Here is a 17,737-nt window from a genome sequence, read left to right as displayed (position 1 = left end):
TCAGATGCAAGTGACAGAAAACACAACTCAGACTATCTGAAAAAGAAAGGGGGATTCGTTGCCTTTTTAACTACAAGGCGGAGGTACTCTGCCTTCTGGCTCAGCTGGACACACACAGTGTGAAATATGTCATCAAGACCCTCTTTCCACAGCTTGCCTTATTTTATTTTATGTTGATTTCACTCTTGGGCAGACTTGCCCTCATGATATCAAGATGACAGTCAACTTCAGGATGACCTATCATCCTCCCAGCAACTTCAGCATAAAACGAAGAGAATGTTTCCGAAGAATTTCTGACTTTACTCTCACTGGATTTGAAAAGGAGCATGGGCTCACCTGGAACGAATCACTGTTTAGTTCCATATTAATTTTCTCTGGCTTAAGGCCCACATTGAAATTGCAGATGTGGTGAACAATAGATTTCTGCTACCCCTCAGTCAGCAGGCTAATTCCAAAGGGAAATGGGCACATTTCACAGGACCAGGATTTCTGGGACAGAAGCCTCGTTGGCATTTGAGCGACTCTGCCTGCTGTCTGTGTCTCTCTCCACAGGTGTTCTAATCTCAGCTCTGTTACCAATGGTGTGTCCTGTGATTCAATGCAATTCTGACACTGACCACCCAGAGTTAGTGCAGATCCCGTGGGTTAATGGCTGGGTACCCAACAAGACTGCCTTCACTCCAGATGCCAGCTGTAGGGGGCGAGGGGCTTTGTCCACTGATTCCCTCTATTTTAAGGTTATACCCTTAACCAAACCTGATCCAAAATACCCAAGGTACCTGCACTTCTGTCCAACGTGCCTACACATTTTGGGGTTCCTACAACCTCTCTTTAGGTTCAATAAAGCAGCCCACAGAACCCGCCAAAAGCATGCTGTGCTTATGATTACAGTTTTCTGATAAAGGATTTAACTCAGGAACCACCACATGGAGGAGACAGCTAGGGCAGTTTCTGGGGTATGGATGGGAGGGATGCCGAGCTTTTGCGCTCTCTCCTCATGGAATCCAGGGCATCACACTCAACACATTGAGATGTTCACCACCAGGAAGCTCTGCTGATCCTGCGGTCCAGAGTTTTATGTGGAGTTTCATTATGTAAGGGCAGTTGATGAAATCACTGTCCCCCCCTTCCTCAGGGGTTTGGGGAGTGGAACTGTAAACCCATGCATGGTCTTTGTGGTGCTGTCAGCCCCTCCCTTGAAATTATCTAAGGGTTCACCCATGAGTCACCTCCTTAGCATAAACCCAGGCGTGGCTGGCACGGTGGCTCATGCCTGTAATCTCAGCACCTTGAGAGGCTGATGTGGGTGGATCTCTTGAGCCCAGGGATTCTAGACCAATCTGGGCATTATGGCAAAACCATGTCTCTACAAAAAATACAAAAATTAGCTGGGCATGGTGGCATGCACCTATAACCCCAGCTACTTGGGAGGCTGAAGGATTGCTTGAGCCCAGGAGTTCGAGGCTGCAGTGAGCCATGATCACACCTCTGCACTCCAGCCTGGGTGACAAAACAAACAAACGAAACCCAGGTGTGGTGGAAAGAGGCTCCTCATGAATAACAAGAACACATCACTCAGGAAGTGCCAGCGTTTTTTTCTAAAGCTCTATGCTGGGAACCAGTGACAAAGAGCTGATCTGTTCTTTATTATATCAGTCACCAAGTGGGTGTGGCTCTGGAGATGTCTAGATGGAGATATACATATTCATGTGTATAATACTGTGCAATGACCCGTTGGCAGAACGATTAATCATTAAACATCTAAACCTCCTCTTACATAAATCTCCACTTGATACTGCAGAGCTTAAAAAGCGCCATCAAGATAATTGCTCCTAACTCAGACAAAAAAGAGGATTTTTATGACTCCTTAGGAAAATACTTTTTGTTGTTCACTTTCCAGACAGTGCTCTGTATTCGTGGGTTCTGCATCTGCAGATTCAACCAACTTCAGATTGAAAATATTCAGGAAAAAACCACGAACAATAAAAATAACAATATAACAATAAAAAATGGAAATATGAAAGCAACATGGCATAACAACAACTTAAATAGCATTTACATTGTGTTTGGTATGATGAGTAACCTAGAGATGATTTAAAGTATTTGGGAAGATGTGCATAGGTTATATGCAAATACTGTTTCATTTGATACCAGGAATGATAACATTTGATACCAGCATCCGAGGATTTTGGTATCCATGCAGATCCTACAACCAGTGCCCCCAGAATGCCAAGGGATTGAAGCTGAAACGCACATAATTTCACAACTTGTTGCTTGTTTTCACTGGGTGTCTGGTGGCTTCAATGCCTGTGCCCCAAGAAGAACATGCTTTGTCTAAACCAAAGCTGAGAAACTCAAAGATATTTACACACCAGGAATGCAGCTTAATATGGGAATCAGCTGGGCATAAAACATTGTATAATGGGGTGCAGTGGGAACCCCAGGTTCCCGTGCTGCCTGAAGACATTCATATTAAAAAAAAACACACACACAAAGCAAAATAAAAACACAGTGGCTGAGGAACCGGTTCTAAGGGCTGGATATGATGGAAACCCAGCCAATTTGCAACCCACAGATGCTAAGCAGAGTTCAGATTCTTGGAGGTCTGTGGCTGGGGTTGAGTCTGTTATGCGAAACTGGTTTTCTCCTTCCTGGATGTCCGTCTTCTTGCCCTGTTCCCTGCCTGGTGATTGCCAGATGAGGCACCTCCCAACCTGGCTCCTTCTGCTGCATGGTAGCCAAAACACCCTGGGGGCAGGGTGGGAAGAGAGGTGTCATTCCTTGCATCGCAAGCAGCTGGACAGTGAAGTTCTAGAAGAACAGCTTGCCCTGGCCCTAGAAAGCCAGTTCTGTAGTCCCACACTTTTGAAACACCTGCTGTTTGACTTGAAGCACCTGAGTGTGCAGATGGCACCTGCTTACAGGGGTGCAGGGCATAGAGAATGGGTTAAATCAACTCAGGTGCTGCTGCTGCATGAAATTGTGCAGATGGAGTTGACTTGAACACAGCGGCTGACACAGGAAGCCTCAACTCACGATTATGTCTTCTAGGGGGTTCAGCTGGAGGCTGTAATATGGCTTGTCATTGTGCATGGAAGATATACTTGAGCAAATCCTAATACGTTATTTACACAAGTTAGTATTGATTTAGAAAAAATTTAAATCAATTTTGTTGAGGTATAATTAGCATATCATAAAATGTACCCATTTCAAGTATATAGTTTTTGGCTTTTTAGACAGATGTATGTACCATATAAACGCTGTCTCATGTATGTACCATAGAAATGCTGCCTCATGTATGTACCATAGAAACACTGCCTCATGTGTGTACCATAGAAATGCTGTCTCATGTGTGTTCCATAGAAATGCTGCCCCACATATGTACCATAGAAATGCTGTCTTGTGTGTACCATAGAAACGCTGTCTCCTGTGTGTACCATAGAAATGCTGCCGCGTGTGTGTACCATAGAAACGCTGTCTCCTGTGTGTACCATAGAAACGCTGCCTCATGTGTGTACCATAGAAACGCTGCCTCCTGTGTGTACCATAGAAATGCTGCCTCGTGTGTACCATAGAAACGCTGCCTCTTGTGTGTACCATAGAAACGCTGCGTCGTGTGTGTACCATAGAAACGCTGTCTCCTGTGTGTACCATAGAAACGCTGCCTCATGTGTGTACCATAGAAATGCTGTCTCCTGTGTGTACCATAGAAACGCTGCCTCGTGTGTAACATAGAAACGCTGCCTCGTGCGTACCATAGAAACGCTGTCTCGTGTATGAACCATAGAAACGCTGCCGCGTGTGTGTACCATAGAAACGCTGTCTCGTGTGTGTACCATAGAAACGCTGCCGCGTGTGTGTACCATAGAAACGCTGTCTCGTGTGTACCATAGAAACGCTGTCTCGTGTGTACCATAGAAACGCTGTCTCGTGTGTGTACCATAGAAACGCTGTCTCGTGTGTACCATAGAAACGCTGTCTCGTGTGTGTACCATAGAAACGCTGTCTCGTGTGTACCATAGAAACGCTGCCGCGTGTGTGTACCATAGAAACGCTGTCTCGTGTGTGTACCGTAGAAACGCTGTCTCGTGTGTACCGTAGAAACGCTGCCGCATGTGTGTACCGTAGAAACGCTGTCTCGTGTGTACCATAGAAACGCTGTCTCGTGTGTGTACCATAGAAACGCTGTCTCGTGTGTACCATAGAAACGCTGCCGCATGTGTGTACCATAGAAACGCTGTCTCGTGTGTACCATAGAAACGCTGCCGCATGTGTATACCATAGAAACGCTGTCTCGTGTGTACCATAGAAACGCTGTCTCGTGTGTACCATAGAAACGCTGTCTCGTGTGTGTACCATAGAAACGCTGTCTCGTGTGTACCATAGAAACGCTGCCGCATGTGTGTACCATAGAAACGCTGTCTCGTGTGTACCATAGAAACGCTGTCTCGTGTGTACCATAGAAACGCTGTCTCGTGTGTGTACCATAGAAACGCTGTCTCGTGTGTACCATAGAAACGCTGTCTCATGTGTACCATAGAAACGCCGTCTCGTGTGTGTACCATAGAAACGCCGTCTCGTGTGTGTACCATAGAAACGCCGTCTCGTGTGTACCATAGAAACGCTGTCTCGTGTGTACCATAGAAACGCTGTCTCATGTGTACCATAGAAACGCTGTCTCGTGTGTACCATAGAAACGCTGTCTCGTGTGTGTACCATAGAAACGCTGTCTCGTGTGTGTACCATAGAAACGCTGTCTCGTGTGTACCATAGAAACGCTGCCGCGTGTGTGTACCATAGAAACGCTGTCTCGTGTGTGTACCATAGAAACGCTGCCGCATGTGTGTACCATAGAAACGCTGTCTCGTGTGTACCATAGAAACGCTGTCTCGTGTGTACCATAGAAACGCCATCTCGTGTGTGTACCATAGAAACGCCGTCTCGTGTGTGTACCATAGAAACGCCGTCTCGTGTGTGTACCATAGAAACGCCGTCTCGTGTGTGTACCATAGAAACGCCGTCTCGTGTGTACCATAGAAACGCTGTCTCGTGTGTACCATAGAAACGCTGTCTCGTGTGTACCATAGAAACGCTGTCTCGTGTGTACCATAGAAACGCTGTCTCGTGTGTGTACCATAGAAACGCTGTCTCGTGTGTACCATAGAAACGCTGCCGCGTGTGTGTACCATAGAAACGCTGTCTCGTGTGTGTACCATAGAAACGCTGCCGCATGTGTGTACCATAGAAACGCTGTCTCATGTGTACCATAGAAACGCTGTCTCGTGTGTACCATAGAAACGCTGTCTCGTGTGTGTACCATAGAAACGCTGTCTCGTGTGTGTACCATAGAAACGCTGCCGCATGTGTGTACCATAGAAACGCTGTCTCGTGTGTGTACCATAGAAACGCTGTCTCGTGTGTGTACCATAGAAACGCTGTCTCGTGTGTGTACCATAGAAACGCTGCCGCATGTGTGTACCATAGAAACGCTGTCTCGTGTGTGTACCGTAGAAACGCTGTCTCGTGTGTACCGTAGAAACGCTGCCGCATGTGTGTACCATAGAAACGCTGTCTCGTGTGTGTACCATAGAAACGCCGTCTCGTGTGTGTACCATAGAAACGCCGTCTCGTGTGTACCATAGAAACGCTGTCTCGTGTGTACCATAGAAACGCTGTCTCATGTGTACCATAGAAACGCTGTCTCGTGTGTACCATAGAAACGCTGTCTCGTGTGTGTACCATAGAAACGCTGTCTCGTGTGTACCATAGAAACGCTGCCGCGTGTGTGTACCATAGAAACGCTGTCTCGTGTGTGTACCATAGAAACGCTGCCGCATGTGTGTACCATAGAAACGCTGTCTCATGTGTACCATAGAAACGCTGTCTCGTGTGTACCATAGAAACGCTGTCTCGTGTGTGTACCATAGAAACGCTGTCTCGTGTGTGTACCATAGAAACGCTGCCGCATGTGTGTACCATAGAAACGCTGTCTCGTGTGTGTACCATAGAAACGCTGTCTCGTGTGTGTACCATAGAAACGCTGTCTCGTGTGTGTACCATAGAAACGCTGCCGCATGTGTGTACCATAGAAACGCTGTCTCGTGTGTGTACCGTAGAAACGCTGTCTCGTGTGTACTGTAGAAACGCTGCCGCATGTGTGTACCATAGAAACGCTGCCGCATGTGTGTACCATAGAAACGCTGCCGCATGTGTGTACCATAGAAACGCTGTCTCGTGTGTGTACCATAGAAACGCTGTCTCGTGTGTGTACCATAGAAACGCTGCCGCGTGTGTATACCATAGAAACGCTGTCTCGTGTGTACCATAGAAACGCTCTCTCGTGTGTACCATAGAAACGCTGCGTCGTGTGTACCATAGAAATGCTGTCTCGTGTGTACCATAGAAACGCTGTCTCGTGTGTACCATAGAAACGCTGTCTCAGTAGAGACACAGACATTTCCATTGCCCTAGAAGTTGCTTCTGCTCCTTTTCCAGCAACCACAACCAATCTCTGGCCCCTGTCAACTGTTGTTTTTCACTAGGTTAGTTTTGGCTTAAATATATATCTTTTAAAATTTATTTTAGCTTTTAAGCTTTATTGAGGTAAAATTGACAAAAAATTGTATCTATTGAAGATGTACAATTTGATGATTTGCTGTATGTATACATTGTGAAATTGTCACCACGGTCAAGCTAGTTCACATTATCCCTTTCTACAGTGACTGTTTTCCTCGTTTTACTTTCTCTTTTTATGATGAAAACACTGAAGATTTATCCTCTCAGTAAATTTCAAGGACACTATACAGAATTATTAACTCTAGTCGTTCTGTGGTTCATTCGAACTCTAGAACTTGCTCATCTGGCATAATAGAAGCTTTTCCTTTTTTCATCAGCATCTCCCCATTCTCTCACCAGTGCTGCTGAGCCCTGGCAACCACCATTTTACTCTCTGCTCCTCTGAGTTTAACTTCTTTAGATTCTGCATATGAGTGAGATCATGTGGTTTCTGTGCCTGGCTTATTTCACTTAACTTCATGTCTTTCAGTGTCATGTATATATTGTTGCAAACGGCAGGAGTTCTTTCTTTTTCTTTTTTTGAGACAGAGTCTGGCTCTGTCACCCAGGCTGGAGTGCAGTGGCATGATCTTAGCTCACTGCAACTTCTGTCTCCCAGGCTCAAGCCATCCTCCTGCCTCAGCCTCCCACGTAGCTAGGACTACAGGCACATACCACCATGCCCAGCTAATTTCTGTATTTTTTTTTTTGTAGAGACAGGGTTTTGGGGTTTTTCCGTGTTGCCCAGTCTGGTCTCCAACTCCGGAGCTCAGGCCATCTGCCTGCCTCGGCTTCCCAAGGTGCCGGGATTACAGGCATGAGCCACTGTGCCTGGCTGGATTTCTTTTTTAAGACTAAGTAATATTCCATGTATATATATATACCCCACATTTTCTGTATCCATTCATTCATTAATGGACACATAGGCTGACTCATCTTGGCTATTGTGAATCCCTCTGCATGATGAGCAGAAGTTCAGAACATGGGAGTTCAGATGTCTGTGCAAGGTGCTGACTCATTTTCTTTGGATATATACCCAGAGTGGGATTGCTAGATCATATGGGAGTTCTATTTTTAATATCTCGAAGAGCCTACGTACTGTTTGCCATAATGGCTTTACCAACTTACATTCCCACCCACAGTGTGCAAGGAGTCTCTCTTTTCTACATCCTGTCCAACACTCATTTTTCTTTTTTTTTTAGTATATTTTTATTATACTTTAAGTTCTAGGGTACATGTGCACAACATGTGGGTTTGTTACATATGTATACATGTGCCATGTTGGTGTGCTGCACCCATTAACTCATCATTTACATTAGGTATATCTCCTAATGCTATCCCTCTCCACTCCCCCCACCCCACAACAGGCCCCGGTGTGTGATGTTCCCCACCTTGTGTCCATGTGTTCTCATTGTTCAATTCCCACCTATGAGTGAGAACATGTGGTGTTTGGTTTTTTGTCCTTGCGATAGTTTGCTGAGAATGATGGTTTCTGGCTTCATCCATGACCCTACAAAGGACATGAACTCATCATTTTTTATGGCTGCATAGTATTCCATGGTGTATATGCCAACACTCATTTCTCATCTTTTTGATAATAGCCGTCCTAACAGGTGTGAGGTAATATCTCATTGTGGTTTTCATTTGCATTTCCCTGGTGAATAGTCATGTCGAACCCTTTTTCATATACTTCTTGGCCATTTGTTTGCCATCTTTTGAGAATAAACATACATTTTTCAACCCAGGGGGTGTGGAGTAAAACCACAGCAGTGTGAGAGGAAAACCAAACCAAAACAAACACCAAACTTAACAATGTCTTAGTCGTTAGGCACACGATCTGAGACAGCCAGACAACCCCAGACCTATAGCACTGCAAGAGAGTCACACCACGATGTAGCTCTGGAGCCTGACTTCTGGTTCAAATCCAGGCTTCTTGACTCATTAGTCCCGTGACCACTGCCTTCACTGTACCCCTGTTCCCTTGCCTGCTGAATGCAAGTTATAAAATACCTCCATCATGGGACTGCAAGAATTAAGTGAGATAATATCTATCAAGCATGTAGACCAGTGCCTGTCACAGAGGATGCCCAAGCAGTCATCAGTTGCGATGCGTTCAGTATTGCAGACTAAACACCCTTGCTCCCCACAGTTCATTCTTCACACAACAGCCAGGAGGCTTAAAATACACAAGTCAGACCATTGCACTCACAATGAAACCCAGATTCCCTCCATGCCTGCTCATTGCAAGACATAATCACTCCTGTCTCTTGGAGTGTTCGTAGAAGTGATGAACAGAAGTTGTATGATTGCAGGCTCCATGATGAGCTCACACGGAGTTTGGAGGGAACTCACTTCTGTGGACCCATCTTGCACAACCAAGCCTTTGTGTATTGGTTGTGACTATAGTAGTAGGACTGTGTTTGCTAATATTCTCCTGGTATTCTCCCCTCTGCTCTCTATGCTTCAGCCACACCGGACATTATTCTGTTCATGGAACCCCTGCCTCCAAGTTCATTTCCTTCTCTGCAGTTCCCTCTGCCTGGAACTCTGTCCTGCAGGTTTCTGCACCATTGCAGAGCTGCCCCTCAGCACTCCAGTGCCAGCAGACTGTCACCAATGAGAGAGGTCGTCTCCACCCAGCCTGCTCGCAGGGGTTTCCAGTGCATCACTTTTACGGCACTTACCTCCACCTTACCTCATCCTGGGTATTTATTTGTGTGTCTGCTTATTATCTGGATTTGCAACTTTTCCCCCTGGAAAATAAGTTCTGACATTGGAGGCTCCATGATGAGCATAAGTTCTGTGATTATAAGCTTCATGATGAGCTCACACAGAGTTTGGGTGGAGCTCACTTCTGTGGACCCATCTTGCATGACCGAACCTTGTCTAATTGGTTGTGGCCACTTTAAGACCTAGCCATTGCACTCAGAGGACACGGACTATCTAGAGTACTATGTGAGAGACAGTGCAGAGCATGCTGAATGTACAGTGTCAGGGGTCATTGAATACCTAATGACAGACATCCAACCCAAACTTACTTCAGGTAACAATGCAGGTGGCAAGGGGATTTATTGGCCCAAACAAGTAAAAATGTCAGAATAACCTTCAGGCATAGCTCGATCCAGGGACTCAACATCAGTGCCACTAGTCTGTCCCCATCTCTTGTCTCTGCTGTCCTTGGGAATGGCTTCCTTCTCAGGCAGTTTCCTTATGTGGTGGCCTCCAGCAGGTCTCCAATTACATCCTCCAAACTTCAGTTTCAGCAGGAAAAACACCTTATCTTTTTCAGTGGTCAAAATAAATAGCCACTCCTTGAGTCTTATGGGTCTGCCTGTGGGCATGTGTATTAATCAATTGCTGTATAACAGACTACCCCAAAACTCTGATAGTGACTTAAAGCAGGATAGTTACTTATGATTTTGCAGTTTGTATAGGAGAGAAATTCAGACACAGCCCTGTGGGGCTGGTTTGTCTTTGCTTCATGAATTCTGGGTCCTCTGCTGAGAGATTCCAAGGCTGACGTCTGGAATCATCTCAAGGCCTGACAGGGGCTGGAGAATCCAGTTCTAAGGTGGTTTGCTCAAATGGCTGATGCTTTGCTTTTAATTCTCTCCACCTGGACCACTCTGTAGGGCTGCTTGAGTCTCCTCACAAGATGGCGCTGGCTTCCCCCAGAGAGTAAGATAGGAGTGGCAGTGCTTTTTATGCCCCACCTTTGGAACTCACATTCTGTCATCTCAGCTACATGCTGTTCTTTAGAAGTGAACTAGCAGGTCCAGCCCTCACTGGTGCTAGTGGTAGCGCAATTGGGCTCACACTTTAAAGGGATGAGTGATAAAAAGTTTTTCAGACTTATTTTAAAACCCACCATAGCCCTAAACTTATCATTGCTGTTAGAGGGATAAACTCTGCTGACTGATGAGGCTGTATTAGTTCATGTGGGCAGTTACCAGAAAATGGCAGAAAAGATTCCTGTTACAATTTCCTCCCCCACCCCCTGCAAAAAAAAAAACAAAAACAGAAACAAACAAACAATACCTAGATGTTCTGATGCTAGCATTTCATGTATTAAAATATCATGGGGATATAAGACTACACAGAAATCTTGCTTCTTTTCTGGAGAGGACAGCTGATTTTACCCCAATCCCAATGTTTTTGAATTCTTATTTTCTATCAGCTCTTAGGACACAAGCTTTATACGGAAGGTAATACTAGTAAGGCTCACTAATATTTTGCTTGAATGGGAGATTTTAAGGCCTGCTTTAGCAAAGTTGATATTTTAAAAAGCATCATTATAAGGTAGAAAAATTAAGGTGTATGAAAAAACAGAATTCTTCATTTTACAAAATAACTGACCAACAGTGAACTTAGAAATACCAGACTCGCCGTGTTAATGTGAGATGCTGTACACTTTGCACCCTGGTCTCTGTACCCATAACTGTGCAGGGAGCAGGTGTACTCTTTGATTCCCTTGGGAAGAACATGGTTTTGCATCTGGAAAACCTATTAGTTTCCATCGGGGGCTGGAGGTGGGGGTGGCTGGTAGCTGATTCCTTAGCACTGTCCACAAATCCATGCCTCCCTGTTCTGTAAAGCCTTCACAGTGCTCTAAGACAGACACCAAGGTCTGTAATTTATACTTTTGCCCAAGCTAAAAATTATAGTGACTTTAATGTGACACAGCCCACATTTGTCTGATAACCAGCCTGTTCCCAATTCCAAGCCCAAGCTCCTCCACAATTTTCAATGCCTCGGTTCTCTGAATGAATTGATGAATGGCCTTAAGTTCCCATTTACATCTGCTCTGGAATCCCTCCCTCGCTGAGGAAGGCGGAACTGCACCAGCCAGCCCCGTTCAGTTCCATCAACATGCAAAGCATGTTGTGATGTGTTTCTGTTCTGTGGCTGAGCTGCTATAGCTTTTTTTTTTTTTAACTAAGCTCATCTTGCTGCTTCTTAAACATAAAGCTTTTAGCCTAGGCTGTGTCAGCTTTCAGTCGTGTTTTTATTTTATTACAATGGAATGGTTTTATCCAACATGGGGGTAAATGGCTTGGCTAAGTGCTTTTGAAGCCCAGACTCATTCTCTGCTTATACTTGTGTCCGCTCTTAATGGAATTCAAATAAACAGTCCTCCAGCATGAAAGGCGCTCTATTAGATTTATTTCTAAATTCTTTTAAGGATGTCAACATGCAGCCCTTGGATGTGATGGGAGAGGCATAGCTGATCAACCCCCATGGCTGCCGTGAATTAGTCTGAACCTATTGGAAATGGAAAGTTCAGAGAGCACAGATGGAAAAGATTGCACTAGTGGCTCAGAGTGAATTGAAAGGGCAGGTTTGCTCTGTGCAGAAAGACACCTGTGCGGTGGAGTGTCAGCAAACACACAGCCCTCTGGAGAATGCCTTCTCTCTTGGCTCCTGAAGGCTGGGTCTGCTTTCAGTATGGAAATCCTCAGCCAGCCCCAGCAAGGATTAATTTCCCCAAGTTTGAAGTTTCCACCTGATTTGAGGCTTGAAATTTAGAGTTGAGAGCATCTGTATTCTGTGGCTTCCTAAACCAGCCTTCAAAAGCATTCTGTAACTGGCCAATAGGTTTATTTTGCCCACTTCCCAGACAGACCTGATTTATCACCACCAGGGAATTGCAAAGGAGAAGGAGTATCACACATGTAAAGCCAGCTAAACAGGAGACAGCAGCTTTATTATGACTCAGATCAGCTTCCCAGAGAATTTGGAGGCTAGGGTTTTTCAAGGATAGTTTGGTGGGCAGCGGACTAGGGAGGGGATGCTGCTGATTGGTTGCGGATGCAGTTGTAGGTATATGGCCCTTGTGTGTTGGGTGTGGCTACAGGAGCAGTTAAGTCAAGAGTCTTGGGTCTGGGTGAGGCCATCTGGTCATCAGAAATGCAAAAGCCTGAAAGGACATCTCAAAAGGCCAATCTTAGGTTCTACAGTAGTGATGTTATCTGCCAGAAATTGGGGAAGTTGCAAATCTTGTGACCTCCAGAATAATGGCTGGTAGTCCTTTTTTTTTTTTCTTTGAGACAGAGTCTCTCTCTGTTGCCCAGGCTGGAGTGCAGTGGTGCAATCTTGGCTCATTGCAACCTTTGCCTCCTGAATTCAAGTGATTCTCCTGCCTCAGCCTCCCTAGTAGCTGGGATTACAGGAGTGCACCACCACGACCGGCTAATTTTTGTATTTTTAGTAGAGATGGGGTTTCGCCATGTTGGCCAGGCTGGTCTCGAACTACTGTCCTCAGGTGATTCGCCCACCTTGGCTTCCCAAATTGTTGGGATTACAGGCGTGAGCCACCGCGCCCAGCCTGGTAATCATTTAACTAAGCCTACATCTTAGTGGAATTCAGGCTTCTCTCATTTTCCTAACCTGGTGGCCTTTCATTGGTTTTACTGAGGAGGTTTAATTTTGGGGAAGGGCTATTATCATTCCAACTATAAACTAAATTTCTCCCAAAGTTAGCTTGGTCCAAGCCCAGGAGTAACCAAGGGCAGTTTGGAGGTTAAAGGTAAGGTGGGGGTTGGTTAGATCACATCCTCTATGTCTCTTATAATTTTCTCAAAGTATCAATTTCTAACTGTTAAAATGTTTGCAAAAGTGGTTTCAACTCTACAAGGCAGAGCGTTTTTCATTTCATTCCACTGGAACAGTCACAGATTTCTCAAAGTATAATTCTATAGAAAAGATTTTCAGAAAGAGTTTCAAAAGGTTAAAAACATAACATAGTGAAGGAGCTTCCAATAATTGCTTCATTTGTTGATAAGCAAACTGATATGGTTTGGCTGTGTCCCCACCCAAATCTCATCTTGACTTGTAGTTCCCATAATCCCTACGTGTCGTGGGAGGGACCCGGTGTATATAATTGAATCATGGAAGCAGTTTCCCCAATCCTGTTCTCATGATAGTAAGTTCTCATGAGATAAGATGATTTTATAAGGGGCTTCCCTCTTTACTCAGCTCTCATTCTTCTTTCTCCTGCTGTCCTGTGAAAAAGGACACGTTTGCTTCCCCTTCTTTCATGATTGTAAGTTTCCTGAGGCCTCCCCAGCCCTGCAGAACTGTGAGTCAGTTAAACCTCTTTCCTTTATATATATTACCCAGTCTCGGGTATGTTTTTATAGCAGCGTGAGAATGGACTAATACAGAAGCCAACAAGATGACATAGCTAGATAAAATTAGGTTATGAGAAGTTTTATATATATACACACATATGTATATATATTTATGCATACATATACACAGGGAAAAAGAATGCTTCAAGAGATTGAGAAGTTTGATGCAGAACAGTTTAATGCCCTGGGGCAATAAAACAATCCCCTTTGAGGCTTTCTTTTCTGTAAGGCAGAAATTATTCCCAATTCTACTGGACAAAAGTCATTTGTAATGTATCAGTCCACTCCAAGTTAACATCTAAATTGACAGAGTTTGGGCCCTGATCAATAGTAAATGGTATGTCAAATAAAGTTCCCTTTCCCTAGAGTCTCCCGTGACATTTCAGTGGACTTGTCGAATGTTCTGGCATGATTTTGAAAGGGCATGCAGTAATCGCTTTGCCTTATTTCCAAGTTTTGCGTAGTTTTTCTTAGCAGGTTGCATTCTCAAATGGCCACAGAGGCAGAGTGGGGCCGTGTTAGTCTAGGGTGTGTGTGTCCTGTCTAGGGGCAGCTGCTTCTCAATGCCAAGGGCAGTGTGAGTCCCCTGTGACCAGGACCCCAGAATTTCCATGAGAAAGCATAAATGCACATTTTTATGTGAAATGTTCTGTATGAGTCAGGGTTCTCCAGAGGGACAGAACTAACAGGGGAGATGTATACATGAAAGGGAGTTTATTAGGGAGAATTGACTCGCATGATCTAAGGCAAAGTCCCATGATAAACCGTCTGCAAGCTGAGGAGCAAGGAAGCCAGTAGTGGCTCAGTCTGATCACAAAACCTTAAAAGTAGGGAGGCCGACAGTGCAACCACCAATCAGCCTGTGGCCAGAGACCCCAGAGTCCCCAGCAAACCACTGGTGTAAGTCCAAGAATCCAAAGGCTGAAGAACCTGGAGTCTGGGGCAGGAAGCATCCAGCATGGGAGAAAGATGAAGGGCAGAAGATTCAGGAACCCAGCTTATCTCACCTTCTTTGCCTGCTTTTTTCTAGCCGCGTTGGCAGCTGATTGGATGGTGCCCGCCCGCACTGAGGGTGGGTCTGCCTCTCCCAGTCCACTGACTCAGTTGTTAATCTTCTCTGGCAACACCCTCACAGACACACGCGGAAATGATACTTTACGAGCTATGCAAAGTATTACAGGCATCCTTCAATCACGTTGACATCTAATATTAACCATCACATGTTCTAATTTTTAAATATTGGCAATTAATTCAGTGAAAAGAAAAGAGAACACTGTATTAATCATTTTGAGCGGAGTATGTTGGTGCAAAAGTAATTGCGGTTTTTGCTATTACGTTTAATGGCAAAGCTGCAATTACTTTTACACCAACCTAATAAAATTCCATAGACCGGTGGCTTATAAACAACAGGGGTCTATGTCTATGGTTCTTGACCACAGTCTGTATCCTGGACTCCAGGATCAAGGCAGCTGCAGATTCAGTGTCTGCTGGGAACCTGGTTTCTGGTTCGGAGATGGCATCTTCTCACTGTGTCCTCACATGGTGGAACGGATGAACACACTCCCGCAGGACTCTTTTGTAAGGGCACCCATCCCGTTACCCCGGACTCTGTTATAAGGGCACCCATCCCATCCCCCGGACTCTGTTATAAGGGCAGCCATCCCATCCTGCGGACTCTGTTCCTTGATTGTCTTGCATAGGGCTCGCCATCTAATAGCATCACCTTGGTTAAGATCTCAGCATTAATTTGGGGGAGGGGCATAAACATCCAGTCGTTGCAAATACCATGTGGGCAAACAAAATAGGTCCAAGGTTGCTGGATGGTGCCTTCTGAAAAGTCAGCTGGTAGACCCGAGGCTGTTTCAGTAAGGCAGTGCAGTCAGGAGTGAGGGACTCTCCAGCCAGATGGCTCGGCTCAGATCCCAGCTCTGGTGCTTGCTAGCTGTGTGAAGATGAGCTGGGATTTTATCTGTGTCTCATTTCCATATCTTTAAAATGGGTGCTAGCACAACACCTACCTCATCCACTTAGGAGGAGCTGATGAGTATCAATGATCCAGAGAGTTCCTGGCCCGCAGCTGGCACACAGTCCACGTTACCGTCAGACAGTGGGGAGAAAAGAGTTTAGTCATTCTCCTGGTGGGCCGTTCTCACTGCAATGTTGCTTTTGTTCCACAAGGTCAGTTTTTTCTCACTCTTTCATGAGACTATGTTTAGAAAACTCAGTCCATTTCAGTGCTCTTCCCGAAGGACTGTGGGGAATTGTGAGGAATGATTTTCTTGCCCCACTTGGCGATCAGGGCTTGGCATCCCACTCGTGAGCATTGACTGTGTGCTGAGTTCTGGGGCTGAATCCTGCTCCTCTGACTTCCTTGGCCTGTGACATTGGCCCCGTGTCACATTTCCTTTCCTGTGCAATGAGGTGATGGTCAAGCCTGCCTCAGAGGTCGGGGTGAGGATTTCAGGAGTGAAATTTGGAAAGAGCTAAGGACAGTGCCTGGGACATAGTGAAAGTTCAGTGATAGCTGAACGTTTTGTGTCCCCAGGGACCACTGTTTAAGCCTTAACCACCTCCCACTTTATTCCCCGTGTTAAGCATTGTCACTTAGAACAGCCAGTGACGTAACATGGGAAACGTGGGGTGAAAGTGACGAGGACTGCCATGGGCATTAGTAGTATCCCCGCCTCGAGTTACCAAAGAGGAAACGGAGGCCCCTCCCACCAAGGTGGCTTTTCTTTGTGTTATTGCATTGCTTTTCCAACCTGCCCAGAACTCTGATCCAGCACTCTGTTATCTGGAAACTTCTGTGTGTTTCTTGACTTGCAGTAGGTTCAGTCCTGTTGCATGTGGAGGGATGGAGTGGAGTTGCGTGATGAGTGTATTGCAGTAAACTTATGAGTCAAACCTAAGACTCCCCTCTCCCCTAGAACACATCCTCAACTCCCTGGAAGATGCAACTCCCAAGGAAACTGAGTCCAATGATCAAAGGCACTGGCATTCAGAGGGGACCCACTGATAATTGCCGACTACACAGGAGCTGTCTTCCGTAACTCCTCAGAGAGCACCTCGGCCCTACAAATGCAAATCCAACATTCAGCCAGGACGCCCCATGTGCCAAGTGTCGTGGGATTCATGCTTTCGAACCATCGGTTCCAGTTAAGACTCATATAATGAAACAGATGGGTTCACATGATTTTAGTTTATATGGGAAGAAGCTTTAGACTAAAGCAGAGGGAGGTAAACTTACAGGCAAGCAGGAAGGCTTGAAGGCTTGAGTGTTCTTGGAGGCTCTTGGCTGGGTGCAGGCCGACCTTGGGTGAGAGCCCTCGCTCATTGCCCCGTGACACTGTCCTTCCTGTGGGTTCAAACAGCCTCTTGTTCCTGGTCAATATCCTCTGCGCTTCTCTTTGGGGATTTAGGACATCACGACATTCTCCTCATTGTCCAGGGAAACCATTCTCGTCTAGAAACATCATCGATTTCTGAAGTTAAATTGAGACCAGAGTGGATTCTGCACATCAGTCTCTCCCCTTTCCCTCTGTGGCTGTGGACTCTGGGAGGGTTGGAGGGAGGTGGTGCCAATGGCAAAGACCTGCTCTGATAGGGCGGCTTTTCCACAGCCCTTTCTTAAGCTATGACTGGGTCTCGGCTCTTTCTTCAGACCTGAGGGATGTTTAGAGTGGAGGATGTTTGCAACCATCGGTCTTCTGTCATGTTACACTGGAGTTTCGTGGCAGTGACGTGAATTAAAGAGTAATATTTTAGATTTGATATTTTATTGCTGCATAATTTATTATAATTTTTAGTGGTCAATCTCAGCATCCTGATTCAGCTTCAGAGAAGTTTGGAGAGTCTCCCAAAGAATGAGGAATGATTAGCCTACCACAGAATCTTCTTTTGGAGGCACGGTGAAAAGCACATAAAACACAAATGACAGTTTGTGACTTATTATAAAGCATTCCCTTGTATAAGTGTGGTGTAGGGTAATGAATGAAACCTTGTCCTCACCCCTCGATGTTCTGCTTCCAAGATACCACTCCTTCCCCATCTCC

The 17,737-nt window shown here is 45.5% G+C and overlaps 1 protein-coding gene across 2 annotated transcripts in view; it reads left to right on the top strand.

The window, feature by feature from the left end:
- TMEM132D (transmembrane protein 132D) overlaps positions 1-17,737 on the top strand; it is an 824,780-nt gene that overhangs the window by 32,543 nt on the left and 774,500 nt on the right. The window lies entirely within an intron of this gene.

This window comes from Pongo abelii, chromosome 10 (genome assembly GCF_028885655.2).
Source record: "Pongo abelii isolate AG06213 chromosome 10, NHGRI_mPonAbe1-v2.0_pri, whole genome shotgun sequence".
Lineage (NCBI taxonomy): Eukaryota > Metazoa > Chordata > Mammalia > Primates > Hominidae > Pongo > Pongo abelii.
This window is presented reverse-complemented; position numbering and strand designations above follow the sequence as displayed.